Raw genomic sequence first — 17,120 nt, 5'->3', positions numbered from 1 at the left:
CTAAATCCAAAGTATAATATTTACTAACAAAATTTGGGAATATGATACTTAGAAATAAATGAATCTATCCAAATCTCCTAAGCCAAACTTTTCATTTTACCATGGAGGATTCTCACAGTTTCCAGAGGCCAGAAATCTGGGCACAGCTTAGCTATGCCATCACCTCAAGGTTTCATAAAGCTGAAATCAAGGTGTTGGTCAAGCCATGTTCCTTTCTGAAGTTTGTGATTCTCTTCTAAACACATTATTGTTGACAAAGTTCAGTTTCTTGAACTTATATGAATAAGATCCCAGGTTTGTGTGTTTGTTTGTTGTTTCTTGGCTGCCAGCCAGGGCTGCTCTCATAACATGGCAGCTTACTACTTCAGGCCTGTAGGAGAATCTCTCACCAGAAAGGACCAGTCACTTTTTTATGAAATTGCCTGATTAGATCAGACCTACCCAGAGTAACCTCCTTTGTAATAAACTCACAATCCCCTGCGAAATCCCTCCACCTTTGTCATATAACTGAGCTTAATCACGGTATAATATACCAGCCTATTCAGAGACCCTCAAATACCAAGGAGCAGGAGATGACATTTGATTTGGGTCATTGGGAAGTTATCTTAGAATCCTGCTTGTCACAGTTCTAATATCCAAGGAGTAGCCCTTCAGGGTTATCAGCTGAAAGCTTGGGTGTTCACCCCGGCTGCTCCTTGATAAGCATGTTGGTGTACTCCATCACCCTGGGAGACCACCAGAAATTCTGCTTGGCTTCTTATCCTATAAATATCACTTGCAAATTGGCAATTACCAGAAAAGTAAATTGGTGCTGAGTGTTGGGCTCTTATCTCGGCTTCACTTCTTTCCAGGATCCTTGACCCCTCACCTGCTCCCAACTTTGGTAAATAGTATTTGACTTTCAAACACATGTTGGCTGTGGTGTGTTTTTTAATTTATTTTAATTTTACTTTTTAAAGAATAGCATCCAGGTTTTCTGGTTATTCTTACTGGAATGCTAATCTACAACAAGATGGTCCACCATAATTGGAACCTGAAATCAACTTTCTAGTATTCTGCGAAACTATTTACAAGTGGTAAATTTATAAGACATAGCACATCAATACAATAATAATCTAGCAACTGGTACAGTATAAAAGTTAGCTTCTTTGTATAATCAGTAAAATCTGTGATGATTTCATTAGAAAGTGGATTTTAAAAATCAACTTTTAATGCTAATTATTCTTCTTAAATGTAAATTCTATCGGTAATACACACTACCAGGTACATTAAACAAATCTTTCAGTGCATGTATAAAACACAATCTTTTTAAAATGTTATCTTGAAAATGATCGATAATTTGCTTTTTTTTTTTTTTGGATAGGTGATCATTAATAGCAGCAGCTTCCATTTTGAGGTGTAAACTGGTCCAATAAACTGAGAATTAAGAATCTCACAGGATTATTCTAATGTAACATTTATATGGAACAAAAAAAAAAGTGTTCAGTATAATTACCACCATATTTACATCCTTAAAGTCTATTAATTGTTAACATTCAAACACATGGAAGATGCTTTGTGTGCCTAATTAATAAATGTACTCATTATCCTCAAGTTTTCAACATTTGGCTGATATCTCAAATTGCTTACCATTACCTACCAATGTGCTACTCAAAACATGGTCCTTAGACAGGCAGCATGGGCAACCACTGGGAACTTATCCAAAATGAAAGCCTAAGTCACGCTGCTCCTGGACCTATTGAGTCAGAATCTCTGGCAGTTATAGCTAAGGATGTGTATTCTAACGCAGCTTTCTCCAGGTGGCTCCTATGCACACTAAGGTTTGGAAAGCATTAATCTAACTAATCTTGGTAGCAGTGGAATTTTTTAGTTTAAAGACAACAAATAGATCAAAGTAAAAATGTGAAATTTTCCTATTCCATTTGTGTCCGTTTTTGAATTAGTTAATAAGCTGTCCCATCAAGAAGAATAGGGATTGTCTCTCTTCATAGAGCAGCGGTTCTCAACCTGTGGGTCACGACCCCTCTGGGGGTCGAACGACCCTTTCACCAGGGTCGCCTAAGACCATCGGAAAACACATATATAATTACATATTGTTTTTGTGATTAATCACTATGCTTTCATTATGTTCAATTTGTAACAATGAAAATATGTCCTGCATATCAGATATTTACATTACGATTCATAACAGTAGCAAAATTACAGTTATGAAGTAGCAATGAAAATAATTTTATTGTTGGGGGTCACCACTACATGAAGAACTGTATTAAAGGGTCACGGCATTAGGAAGGTTGAGAACCACTGTTTTAGGGGAAACAGATGCCACAACCAAGAATTTCACTGTGAAGTATAGCTGGAATTTCAATGCTGAGACCTTTGAGGGGTTGTCAGAAGACACCAAGGACTTTGTTTCCCGGTTGATGGTCAAGAGAAGAGGTGCAGAATGAATGCCACCCAGTGCATGAAACATGAGTGGCTAAAAATTTGCTGGCCAAAACTACCAAACACATGGCTCAGAGGAAGTGGAAGAAATATTTCAATGTGGTTACTACTGCCAACAGGTTAAAAAATTTTGTAATTTGTCCCTAATCCTCACCTCTGCTGCTCACCTGGGTTGGGAAGCTATTGAGCATGGTGGTAAAGTGATGACTCAAGATTTTAAATCATCTAGCCTTTTGCTAATATTGGTTCCACCTATTTTGCAAAAAAGTTTTTGGTGGTTGCCTTCCTTGTGGATGAAAAAGTGGTTGTAAAGAAAGTGACTTAAAAACTTTTTTAATGCCTGAAAAGATCACTAAGTTTAAATGCTGTGTTTACTCTTCAAGTGTACCTACTACGGGTGGTTAAGTGCAGGCAGGCTGTTTGCACGTAGGAAAGCTTCTTCTTGCTTATGTCCAATTGGAATTCTAAACATACTCTGATTAAGGAACGTGATAGGTTGTTACACAGGCACATGTTAGTCAGTGTTACTTCCCTCCATAGAGAATCCCTACAACTTTGATATGCTCAGGTGTAGGCTGGTGTTCTATTGTATGACCCGCTCTTGTGTTCAGCAATGTGGATTTAGGGCAGTGACCTTCCAGCTTGTTTTAACTGGTGCTCCTTTTGAGAATCAAAATGTGCATCCTTTAATAGTCCTTGAAATTTAAAAATAGCAACCTTCATGGCTGAATCAGGATTGTTTTGAATGTGCCTTTAAAGTCTCTACCCATCCTCACCTTCTCCTGATTCTGCCCTGTGCTGACATCTTCAGTCTCCCTTCTGATGCCCCTCCCTCAGTTATGAATCAAAGGTCTAGTAAGTCTGGAAGCCCAGATGCATTGTGAGAAAGAAAAGAATGTGACCATATTCCACTGTCAGAGAGAAACACAGAATGGTGTATGGTGTGCTTTAGTATGGACATGCCTCCTGCAAAGTTGCCATTAAACTGACTTATAAAATGATAAAGAATTACTTTATTATTCAAAAGCAAACAATCATTTCCTTTTCCTCACTTCTAACCTGATGATTTGTGCTGTTCCAATCACTCCTCCCCTCCCTGGCAGCAGTTTTATTCTAAGTAGTTACTTTGAGTCGTTCAATAGCCAAGCAACAGTTTCAGAGCCTTCAGGATTTTTGTCCAAATAAAGACTTGTTCTTGGCTGAAGACATGGGCATTAGGAGGGAGGTTCCCACAGTGGCTGCAGTTCTTGGTTGCCTTTCCTCGTCGGGAACTAAGATACTGGGTACCAGCACACCTAGGCCTGTTTCAGCCAGCCCGCTACCTGGCTGTAGGAAGAGGGGGCTGCTGTAACCCTCCCTCTCAGAAGATTAACAGGGAGTCTGTAAAATGCTTGATTGTGAAGCATCAGGTTTTTTTTGAGGGCAGCGTGCAGAGGGCACTACAGAGGGTACCTTATAGTTACATTAACTGGGTGCTTCCCGGCCTCTTTGGGACTTCAGGTTTTTGGGGAATGCTCTGAATCTTGTCCTCAGATAAATGTAATGACCTCCCCTGATCTACAGGAGCACGTTTGACAGAAATATAATATGAGCTATATACATAATCTGAAATGTTCGATAGCTCCTTCAAAGACAAAAACCTGGTAAAATAAATTTTAGTAATTTACTTAACACAATAAATCAAAAGCATTATTTTAATATGTAATCAACATAAAAATTATTAATAAGATACTTTTCTTTTTTGTACTAAGTCTCCCAAATCTGGTATATGGCTCACACTTAAAATGCTTTTCAATGCACATGTTAGGTTTTCATCAGACATAATTTGTATGAAGATTTCATAAAAGTTACTGTGGAAAAAAACACTCAACTTGTTTGAAATATTTTAAACATTTTCTAATAATTGAGTTAAGTATCCAGTTTTACATTTAATTAAAATAAAATTAGAAATTCAAAACCAGAAGGAAGGAGAAGAAGAGAAAGAAGGAAGAAGGAAGAAGGAAGGAAGAACACCACCACCACCAACAACAACAAAGGGGATAATAAACCACCCACCCAAGCTTGGACATGCCTCTGGGACACAGGGCCATAGCCTAAGTGGTTTTTTGTTTGTTTGTTTGTTTGTTTGTTTTTTCATTGCCATATGAGGTTTGGGGCCATAAATTCCACCATAGTTCAAACAATTGAATAATAAATCAAAGACACTAGCACTCTGACCTTGCAGATTATGTACTTGGGGATTTAAAAAGAGATTTAAAAAAATACACACAAGTAAGCAAAAGTTTCCAACATACCAAAAATCATACAAAATAAAAGCATAACCCGAAAAGTAAAATTTACAACAAATAAAAATCATGATATAAGTATTCAAATTTCCAAAATGATAATATAGGAGTGTCTTGCTTGTAATTCCCCTAAAAGATAAGATAATTACTGTTTATATATCAATATAAATATGATTTAGCCATTTTACCAGCCAACATTCTAAAATCATTTTCAATAAAATCATGATATAAATATGAACTTTAATTACTGTGTGACCAAGAAAGACAATCAAATATATGTAGTATTCACGGAAATTAAAAGCAGAAAAACCTAAGGTCAAAAATGCAATATGCACAGAATATAATCAGCTTCCCTCACCGTGATGGAATTCTAAATCCACATTCTATGAAACTTGATATAAAAATTACTAAATTGTCGCTCCATTTGTTCTAACTTTAAATACACTCTTATCATTAAATATTTTCCTGAGACTATGAGCAATAAAATAAAATACAAAATGCTAATATTACTGAGCCACCATTCACTGGTATTTTGCTTGTTATCATTGTATAAAGATTTATTCTCTTAGCAAACAAGGACACATCTGTGAAAGATAATTAAGTTAAAAGTATTCTCCTTACCAATGGAAAAGTTTTAATACTTGTTCTCCACCTCCACCTCCACCCTCACCATCAATGAACAGAGCTAATTGAGAGACAGCAGATCAATTTTTGTGGCACTGATACCATCAGGGGTTAAGTACTGATCTATGGACCTACTGAGATGGTAGCTGCAAATAAAACACACTGAGAATATGCAGTAAGAAAGACTGACCCATTTATTATTTTAAGTTCCATGTTATGTCAGAAACTAATCTCTTGTTCAATACATTATATTTATTCCATCTTATGAAGTCAGGTCCATAATGCATGGTTTAGTATTTGATAAGAATTGAATACTTTATTTGCATACTCTAAATTAAACTAGTAACAGAAATAATCGTATCAGAAAAAAATCAAAAGTAGATAAAAATTATTTGTATTCAACACTATTAAAATAAAATTAAAATGTCAGTTATGAAATAACTGATTTCTAAGTTGCCTCTAAGCTCCTTGAGAACTACAGCAATGTCTTATTCTTGTTAATTTATGTATAACCCTTCACTGGTTCCAAACTGAATGTGCAATTAGTGTTTATTTATATATCTAACACAACACTGAGTTTAGTGTTGTGCTTAGTGTTTACATAAAATAAAATGTTTTAGTTAAAATGAGTTGAGTTGTTTAAAAATATTTTTACCACATAAGCAAATCAAGAGCTGATTCACACGTTATACAAGTTATCAATATGTGAGATTTTAAATTATAAAGTACTAAATAAATAAAATTAAAATAAAAATACTCAATAAAAAAGTGCAAATGTTTATAACTAACCTATTTAAAAGTTGATAAACAATTTATGTATATGCAAATAATTCAAAAATTTCTATACTAACCTAAGGGGCATCTGACAATATTCCTTATGACATTTAGAAATAAATGGGCAGGGTGAAGGGAATGAGCAAAAAGAAAAAGGACTCCTGGACATGGACAACAGTGTAGGCATGAAGAGGGGAGGAGGGTATAAGGGAGTTAAATGGTAATGAAAAAATTACAATAAAACATTTTATAAAAAGAAATAGCTGGGCTCATTTTGCTAAAGATTTCAAATTTTTTAGATGATTTGGTATTTCACAATAATATTAAAAATGTTTTATTCAAAATACATGAATAAATGAAATAATAAAAAATCCCTTTATCTTAACAAATCAAAATGTAATCATGCATGCACAGTAGGCTTACACACATTTTTTGAAAAGCAAGAGAATAAAAATCATTACCATGAATTGTTTGCATTTTTGTAGCACATCTTCTAATATGTTACTAGAATTCAATCATATTAATACTGGCTCCTATAGAGAACATTTAAATAAATCATTTGTTAATTTTATTAATATAATTGTTTTTTATAAATTCAATATATTATATAATATTATTTTAATCTTTCACTTAGTAAATATATAGTAATTTTTAAATTTTTATACATCTCTTTAGCATGAACTGAATATTTCATTTATAGCAAACATCTGGAGTTGTTATACATAGCAAGTTTAAACTATCTAAATTTTGGGGTGTGTGTTTATAAATTTTCATATTTAGTAAGAATATAAAATATAAAGGTCGCACATGTAACACTTCCTGAATTTCTCAAAATTACTTTGTAAAGAAAAGCTTGGATGAATCATTTCAAAGGTATGTCAACCTAGATGCACAGAAACAATGGACAGGTCTTGCTTAAAGCAAATTAAACCTTTTATTAAAAAGGTGTATGCCTGGGAGCATGACTCCTCGTGAAGACCTACCCAGTTAGATTCTGATTATCAGATCTCCATTTGAGGTTACTTTTGTCCATAGAACCCCATTTTTTTGTCCATAATATTAAGACTACATCAGTAAACAATACACAAAATATCAGAAATTAAAGTATAGATGGTAAGAGCAATCTTAACAATAACTGTCCTTATGGATTAAAAAGTTGTTCCTCAAAGATATCCTAATAAATGAACTAACTCTAGATTATTTTTTTTAAGTAAATTAAGAAAGAAAGAAAAGCTAAGACAAATCTTTCCTAATCAAGCAAATGCTTCCGAGACTATATCATGTCTGATTTCACAGTATATTTTCCTATAAAGTAGAAATTTATAAGGTTAAGTTTTAATAATGAAAGAAAATAAAATATTAGGAAAAATATAAATAAGCAAGAATAACAATCATAAAAATTGGTTTAATTCTCTGGGCCTCAAAGAATATAATTAGTTTGCCTAATACGTACAAGTGATGAGGCAGCATTTAGAGCACACTGACTTTTTCGTTCTTAGTGCTGCTATACGTTTTCTGCTTTTTTATTCCACCTACTTTTCTAAAATAATGTACACATATGTGGTCTGTCCAGAAGGTATCAGTCATGTAATATGAAAAGTAGAGAGATTTATTGAAGATACAAGATAAAAGAAACATTGTACATAGGACAATGACACCTCAGTCCCCTTCAAAGTAGGCACCTTGGGACCTCACACAGTTCTCCCAATCACCATTAGCTGCCCATCATATTTTCCTGAATCTTATAGACAGTCTGAAATCTTTTCTCTTTCAAAGGTGATTTTAATTTTGGGAAAAAAAAAAAAGTCACAGGGCACCAAACCTGGGCTGTAGGGGTGCTGGGTGATTTGATGTTTCACCAAAAATTCAGCACAAGACATGACATGTGAGTGGGTGTGTTGTCATGATTAAACTGCCAATCTCCAGTTGCCCATATCAGTGGCCTTCTGAATCATCTGAATAGTTTCCCCAGAAGAATGTTCAAGCTTAACGCAAAACGATGCAGATTCCCTGCTCTGCTGGCTCAGTCATTTTGAATGCAACAGCCACACAGTACACATGCTCACTCAATATTGTCTACCCGCCCCCACTGACTAGTACAGTGAAGTCATCATTGTTCATGTATGCCCATTCCAATCCACCCTCCTTGGCTATCAGGTTATATCAATGTCAAACAAACCTTTCCCCTTATATTGACAATGACTTTACTTTTTCCAGACAGATTATATATATGAAATATATAAATTATATATATATAAAATATATGAAATATGTATATAAGACATATATGAATTATGTGTGTGTGTGTGTGTATATATATATATATATATATATATATATATGTATATATTTCAGACTAAAATGATAATCCTGAACAACATATTACAAATGCAGTGTTTTTTAGAAGAGTTACTAGGAAGGGATACATTTATTCCAGAACTGCCTACCACTATTACTCAGTAAACAGTTTTGTGACTCTAGAAGCCAAGAAACAAGTTATACAATTAGATCCTTTAGTGTTCATGTTGAATCAACTTTGTCCATACATGTATTTTTCAATGAATTACATATAAAATGAATGCAATATTAAATTATATGGTCCTATTGTATTTTAGTCCCAGATATGCTTCCACAGATGAAGGTAGGTTGCAACATGTATTCTAGTATTAAACATTCCTGATATTCACTGTTATTTTCTTTTTATTTTTTAAAGATCTTATTTACTTATTTTTAGAGAGAGGGGAAGGGAAAAAGAAAGAGAGAGAGAGAGAAACATCAATGTGTGGTTTTCTTTCATGCACCCATGGCCTGCAACCCAGGCATGTGCCCTGACTGGGAATCGAACCAGTGACACTCTGGTTCACAGGCCAGTACTCTTCACTGTTATTTTCATCAAATCACAGTCTGTGCCTAAACTTCTTCCTCAGAAATTAGTCAAATAAACAAATGTATATTATCTTAGCACACTAATTATAAAGACACATATGAGATATTAAAATACACTGAACTAGGCATACCCGTAGACCTTGCCTGTCTATGCTCATGGCCAGGCAGGGGGGACAGTGTATGCAAGAGTAATTTGGACTTTGTGCCAGCTCTAGCCACCTTATTCGGTGGCTGGATAAGTTGCATTACTTCGACATTGTTAATAAATAAATAAATAAATAAATAATAAATAAAATACACTGAACTACTAATTACCACTTTATTTTGACTTGTACTTCATGAAATTCAAATACTTACATAAACACGGTGTTTGATATCTCTTTAGTTATTTAGAACTCATGGGTTAAAAGCATAATATAAAAATATAGCAATGATAATTCACTCATTTATCAAATTCCAGAACAAAATAATGAGATATTATTTTTCTGAAAGGTTTAGAAAATTAGTATTTCATTTATGTGATTTCACTCTCTCAATATTTCAAACACGTTACTGAAGCCATCAGTTACCCACATGTTTATTTCTATCTTTGTCATTAAACCAAATCCTATTCCTAGTGAAACAAGAATATTTGATGATCTTCAACACACAAATCCACAACAACCTTGTAACATCAATATTATTATAACCCACTTTTAAGAGAGTGGGAATGGAAGTTTAAAAACTAAGTTATCTCTCAAGGTTAACATGGCTAGGAATGACAGAAATGAGACTCACATTTCAATCGATCCCATCCCCTTAACCTCTGCATAATAGTGTCTCTGTTCAAGCATTATGTGGTAATTATTTGTTTATAGGTCTACATCCACCACTACTTTCTAAACTCCTCAAAAGCATAAACTATACCAAATCCATTATTTTCTTGTAATGTAACCCAGTAGTGCTTTAGCTATAGTTCATTCTTTGAGGAGAGAGGGCCCAATCTCTGAGAGGAAATGCTCTGCCCATACACTCCTCCCTGACAAAGGTGACCTCTTTCCTGTGTGACCCATATCCTCCAGAGCAGCCTCATTTTAGAATCTACATGACTTGAGTAGATCCTATGCACCCCTTGGTCCCTCGCTCTCCCTTTCTCTGCAAGCTTACCTTAAGGCCCCTCCACCCTCAGCCTCTGGACTGGGCCAACCGTCTGCCTCTTCTTCTCACATTCACTGTCCCATCACAGTCCAACCTTAGCCAAGGGTTTATTGGGATGTGTTGCACACTATTCCCAACATTACAAAAGAATTATTCTGTCCTTATTCCAGTTAGGCATCAATGTCTATGACGTTTATGTACTAATTTGTTCTGGGTAGAATCTTAGAAAAGGTTTTTCTCAGTGAAAAACTGCAGATTGTTTTGTTTAAAGCTTCCCTTCTTCTCTTGACTCTGTTTCCCAAAGGTCAGTTGAATGAATGAACATAAATCCAAGAGGTTTGAAAGCTACCAAAGCAAGTTTGGTCAGAATCCTGGGCACCCATCCCAAATGGAGGTCAATTTACTAGCTTCGGTTGTTTTCCCCTTCCTACAAAATATGCTTTAGGCTAACAGCCAATTTTGTGTTTCAGTCTGTTCATCAAATATTAGACAATCGCTAACACCATTTTCTAAAATATTAGTCTGAACTAGCTCAAAGTTAAAAAAGAAAGCTTTAATTCTGCTTGGTAAGCTGTATGGCTAGGAATATACACATTAGATTATTCATTTAGACCTGTTTCTAACACAGCTCTGGGATATTTATCATTCCATATTCTCAAATTTACTTTTTTGTTTTATTTTCCAAAGTAACAAAGCACCAATATATGTAATGAATGTCTTACTAGACTCTGAAACATATTTCTTAAATATGATTAAGTGAAACTAATTTTATCATAATAAGGATTTCTAAAATTTATCATCCTCTAGTGACTCATTTTTATTTCTACATTAAATGTGGAGAGACTTTATTCTAAGAAACCACAAGTACATATTACTTACTCATTTACTTATTACAAGCATGCCTTATGCCACAGAGGCTTAGGATTCTAACATTGGCAATCTATATAATTAAGTGTGGAAAACTCTTCTAAATACAAATCATGATATAAGGAGCACATTATTGATAAATATATCTTCTCTCTAGCTCTTCTGTGACAACTTCCCACCTTTCTTACATATTTTTCTCTTCCTCTTGTCTTAAACAATAGATACTTCACTTAGAATGCCAGCCCCACCATTTACTAATTGTTTGATCTTGAGCAACTTATTTACCCTTCTGTGCAGTATTTTTTTTTTATATAATTGAAAAACAGGACAAAGGGAGAAGCACTAACCTATAGATAGATTATAAAAAATAATACTTGTGCTACATAAAACTGCTGATTGGAAACCTTCAATAAATTCTACTTATGTAATCAACAGTACACCACCTCTAAATCAAAAAAGATTAAACTGATGTGTAGATCCATTTCAGTGAGCACAGTTCAATATACTGTTGATCCTTTTGCTTTGTGTTATCTTTGCAGGTAAATATCACCCTTCTCATATTGAAACTAATAACGTTGTCTTCTAACAAGTTTACCTCTAGACTTTTCTTTGTCCAAAACTTCATGTATTCTAAAATCATATCAACATACCTTAAAAAATTATATTGATCAATATCTTTCCCCAGCTAACTCTTCTAATTAAATTGCTAAGAGATGAGAACAGAAAAAGGGATGCTTATCTTTTTATTGATACAGTAATTTTTTTTTGTAGTATGAATAGATATGGAATATGATCAACAAATAGTTCTCTGTGACATTCACTCTCTCCCTGAAATTTCCCTAGGCTTTGCCACACACCTATACCTTTCCCCACACGATTTACCTTGCCAAGAATACCCTTCTGCATCTTTACAAATACCCAAGTTATACCAATCAGTTGGCCTCAGAGAGCAGGCAGTATTATTCACTTTATCTCTGTGCTCCCTTACACACTGTCCCAAAGGTGGAATATTACACGTTGCTGGCTTTTATCATCACAATTGGGCCACATATGTTTAATAATTGATGCCTTAGGGGAAGGCATCTAAATAATCAGGCAGACTAAGCGCTCTCTACTCTCTACTTTTTTTCCTCTGGCTGTAAAGGATGACCTTTTGAAGCAATAGAGGGGTATAGTTTGAGGTTTAGGTTTATACTTACAGCTTGAAATATATGATGAAGATCTGCACTGTACTTTGATTTTAGAATATTGAAGCCAAAAAAGTTAGATAATGCAGTTTTTAATAGGACCAAATCCAGCTTTATAAAGTATTATTTTGCCTTATTTTGAATCATTATGCATTAAGTCACTGAAAATTATCTGTAAAGTGTGATTAGAAGAGGATCCATATATTCTGAATACATTTGTTAAGATATTATTTTAACTATAATATCGAAGTTTTATGCCATAATTGCACCTTTACCTATTATTGCAAGCAGGTAGTATGGCCAGGATTAACCAAATTTGACATAAATATCCCCATCTTTTAAGGTTCAATATAAATTCAACATGATGACTCTCACAGGGAGAGATCATCCTTTTTTACTAACATCTCTGGTAGTAACATATTGAGTCGAAAATTTTACTCTTTTTTGACTTAGTATATTCCCTGATTTATGCATAAATCATACTTGTCATTTCAACTAGTCACCTGAGTTCATTAACAAAGTTAATAAATAAATAAATAAAAGATTTTATTTTTAATGTAGCCTTCACTAAGTATTAGGACTTTGGGTCCTCGCCATGCTATCAATTTTTAAAATTTTTCTCAAGGATGAGAGTGGATGCATATCACTCAGAAGGGCCAATAATGTCCTTCCTCCTCACAACTACATGATGTCAGCTAACTTAGACAGCACTGACAATGTTTTCTTGTCCATATTTTTAATTTCTAGATCACGGTGCTCTTTCCCACCATGTTCTTAAGGAGCTTAATATCAACTTTATCAATTGCTATGGAGCCCTTATTATTACAGCTCTTATATTTGACCACTCCTTTCTGCGTAATTCTGTTGCAAAAGATGTAATAGGGTTAATCAGAAAAGCAAATGATTATTCTATAACATCATATTCTGCAATGCATATATTTCTTTTATTTTTTTTAAATATTTTATTTATTTTAGAGAGGGAAGGGAGGGAGAAAGAGAGGGAAGGAAATATTGACGTGCAAGAAACATTGATGGGATGCCACTCACACACCACTAACAGGAGACCTAGCCTGCAACCCAGGCATATGTCCTGATCGGGAATCAAACCAGTGACCTTTTGGTTTTGCAAGGCATGTATTTCCATTGGCTTGAACTCAGTTGTCTCCAAACTCACGGTGAGTTCCACTGCATTTAGTATCATGCCTAAGCAATCAAGGGTCAACTCCTATTTCTATGATTGACTATGAGGCCACATGTTTGAGGTCATCTTTCAACAGATACTCTCACAGCATAATGCTTCCAAAGGTACCTTACACTAATATAATCCCTCTATCTTGCTCTGGTATAGCCTAGCATGCCCAGATTCCTTACAATAAACACAAGAATAGGATTCTGGACCATTTAAACATATGTATATGTATTTAATCTCTCTGATTAAAGCATGAGATCTTTCAACACATAGGTTATGTCTAATAATATTTATCCCCTTTTATGTCTAGATAGGTATCTTTTCCTGGCTAAGTGTTTTGTTTCCAAGGTAGAGGCAGCACAGTCTTCTTCTCTAAACCCAGACTAATTGTTCAACCACTTAACTAACAACGCCACTCAGATAAATTATGAGCCTCTCAGTTATAACAGTCAACACCAAACCCTGGTTTCATAAGACCCCTTTTTTCTTTTATTCCAAGAAATTCCTCTCACCGCAAGCTCATCCAATTTTATTTAAATGACCACAGAATGTATACATTGCTTAGGCCAGAGATCTGAATCTCATCCTGATTCTTCCCACTACTTTACCTTTCAGGCCCAATCTTTGAATATTATTGATATGTTCATTCTCTGTATTAATGTATATCAACTCCAAGCACTTCCTTCCATCTCCATTTCATCCTCCTAAGTTCAAACTTCCTCCCCTTGGGTTACTGCAACAGACTAGTTATTGGTCCTCATGCTTCTCCTCTTATTTCCCTCCAAACTAGTTGCCAAACAACGTCCACAATTTTTTTCAATGTAAACCTAATTGTCATTTCCCTCTCATGCCTCTCCTCTATTGTCAATATTCTTCAGTGGCTTCCTGCAGTACTTCATACAAAATCCAAGGTTTTACCAGAAACTAGAAGACTCACTGTTAGCTGCTTCTTTCCTAATTTTCTATAGTTATCTCTTATAATTCTCCTCTTCATCCATTTAGATAAACTCCATAAGGCCTTAATTCCCTGTACATTCTGAGTTCTTTTTAGACACTTCCACAATTAGAGGGTGTTTTATTTTTTTAATACTAGTAAAGAACACTGAATCTCTCACTCTGACATAAAAATCTAGTCACAAGTTATTAGGATAAACATCAGATAAAAGGCTTTAGGAGTGAAGGGATTAAAAACAAATGCCAAAGCAACTTTACAATAATTAGTGTTCGCAATTCAAAGTGGAATGCCAGGAGTATGTCTCCATATTAGTGATTTTCAAATGTGTGATTACCAGATCCTCATATTTATACAAGGTTGGTGTTTGTTATATGATCAAATATATTTTTGTAATCTTAGTACTTATTGATTAGTATATATTATATCTACATAAAACTGAAACATCTCATTTGGAATAGTAACACTCTTTCCCTTTTGTTTTGATAAGCAAAATGTATTTTTGAATGTGGCATAATTTTCCTCTGGTTCAGAAGTCCAAAATAAAAAGAAAATATTGCAATATCTAATTGACACTATTCCAGAATAAACTGACTTTCATATTAATGCATGTAGCATTTGATATTTGCAACCAACTATTTACTATTAAAAATAAGTATAAGGTAAAAATTTGTAAAGAAGCAAAGTTAAAGAGATAAAATTCTCCTTTTATTGCCAGGATCAAACAGTAGGAGAGAGCTAATTTCCAGGGGCTCCTGTTCAGCATTTCAGGACTTCATCATTGAAAGTGCTATCAAGCCATGTCACGTTACTTGTAGATAATGCTTAATAATCTGGCCAAGGGCCAGTTTTAGAACCACCATGGAAGTACAAAAGTGCTCTGACCTGGACAACTATGCTGAGATCACATAACAACTTACACCAAGGAAACTAAATATAGCCAAAGATTTCCAATAAAAATATAGCACTGCAAGTGACCACCAAATCCAGCTTCCTGAAGTGCATGCTAATAAATAATGAAACAGGGAAATGTGTCAGGCGAACAGGTCTCGAAGTCTTCTGCAGCCATTCAGTGAGGATATGTTTCTATGTGACGTCAAGCAGTTATTGGGGTAAACACTTCATATTTAATAATTTGCTGAGACAGGTAAGAAGAAAGACCATTAACACATGAAGCTAATATAGTCCATTAAAAGTGCTAAAATAAAAAGTAATTATTATGACAGATACTGTGCTTAGTGCTGAAAATATGACAAATAAATTGAAAACCCACATCTTCCAGGAGCTCCCTGTCTAAAAAAAAAAAAAAAAAGGAATATATAAATAAAGTAAAGTTAATATAAAAATTGATATAAAAGAGGAATACTAAGTAAACAGGGAAGGAATTCTTCACACAACTCAACTACCAGTAGAGAAGATAGGCTGTGTGCATGGGATGAGGAGAGGATTCTGGGCAGGGTGCTATCAGAAGGACTTCACAAGAAATTAGCATTTGAACATATTTTGGAGGGGAAAGGAGTTAGTCAGGAAGCAAGGGGCCTTTTCTTGGGAAAATGATGCTCTTAGCTGAGAACTAGATATAATGAGCATATTCAGTTATCTAAGTATTGGTATGTAATAAGTCATAAAAACTAAAACTAAAAATAACAATTATTATTCATTGAGAATTTACTGTTTACCATACCTAGAGTTTACTGTTTACCATACCTAGATAATTGCATATAATCCTATCAGGTACATACAATTATTTTTCCATACTACAGATGAAAGACCCCAAGTTCGAAAATTAGAGACAGGATGTGGTCCTGAATACTCATTTAAAAAGTATGTATTTATTACAGAAGTCCTTATAGAGTTTAAAAAATAAAATAATAGAAATGAATAATGAACAGTATAGAATTGCTAACAGATTTGATACTGTATAATATATGATCAGTGAACTTGATAGTGATGAAAATATCCAAAATGAAACAAAAAGAAAGAAAAAGTAAACAGAAGTATTAGTGATGTTCTACAATAACCTATAGTTGTAAAAACCAGATCAGCTATTTCCAAGGGCTGAGGTAAGTGAAGAAGATTGTGTTAATGATTATACAACTGTATACAAATTCATCATAATGCACACTTAAAATTGGTAAATATTAGTATTTACAAGTTATACTTCAATAAGGATGATTAAAGAAAAAACTGATTAGTGGGTAACTCACCATTTGTCTTAAAAAAAAGCTTTGACATATCTCATGAAAATAAAAAATTGAAATTTATGTAATCTAAATAATAAGATTTAAATAACATTAAAGACAACAAAAACCTGTTTCTCTAAATTTCACTTTTCAAGTATATGTGAATGTTAAGTTCTCTGGCTGCCTTTAGTATATCAAAGTCTTCTGGAGTTAGTATAGCACCATTTACTATACTAGCCTCCAAATCTTCCAAGTTTCTAGGACAAGACTGTACACATAGTGATTGTGTTCTATATGTTAACTATTGCTGATGATCCAGGCAGTGAATTACAAAAATAATTTAAGATTGCCATAAACTTAGGCTTTTTTTTTTTTCATTTCAAATTCCACATAAATCTTAAGCACAGGAACTCAAAGAAAAAGCATTGCATCATTGGAAAGCACCCTTTATCATTATACAGTATAAGAATTAGCTATCTCATTAAACTTTTAAAACTGTAGCTCCTACAAATTAAAAAATTAGCATTCCATAGATTTTCTTTAAGAAGCATTTTATTATAAAAAATAAAACTTTAAAATTAAAGATCATAACTA

General features: G+C 34.0%; 1 protein-coding gene and 1 non-coding gene across 3 annotated transcripts in view; one reads left to right on the top strand and one right to left on the bottom strand.

Annotated features, from left to right (window-relative positions):
• Positions 1-17,120, bottom strand: part of GALNT13 (polypeptide N-acetylgalactosaminyltransferase 13) — a 514,019-nt gene that overhangs the window by 398,333 nt on the left and 98,566 nt on the right. The window lies entirely within an intron of this gene.
• Positions 9,135-9,270, top strand: LOC150022056 (small nucleolar RNA SNORA58). The gene has a single exon (XR_016513671.1). It is a non-coding gene; the product is annotated as a small nucleolar RNA SNORA58 (small nucleolar RNA).

Source organism: Furipterus horrens, unplaced genomic scaffold, assembly GCF_987537825.1.
Source record: "Furipterus horrens unplaced genomic scaffold, mFurHor1.1.pri manual_scaffold_1, whole genome shotgun sequence".
Lineage (NCBI taxonomy): Eukaryota > Metazoa > Chordata > Mammalia > Chiroptera > Furipteridae > Furipterus > Furipterus horrens.
Note: the sequence above shows the minus strand (reverse complement) of the source record. Positions and strands in the feature narration are given on the sequence as shown.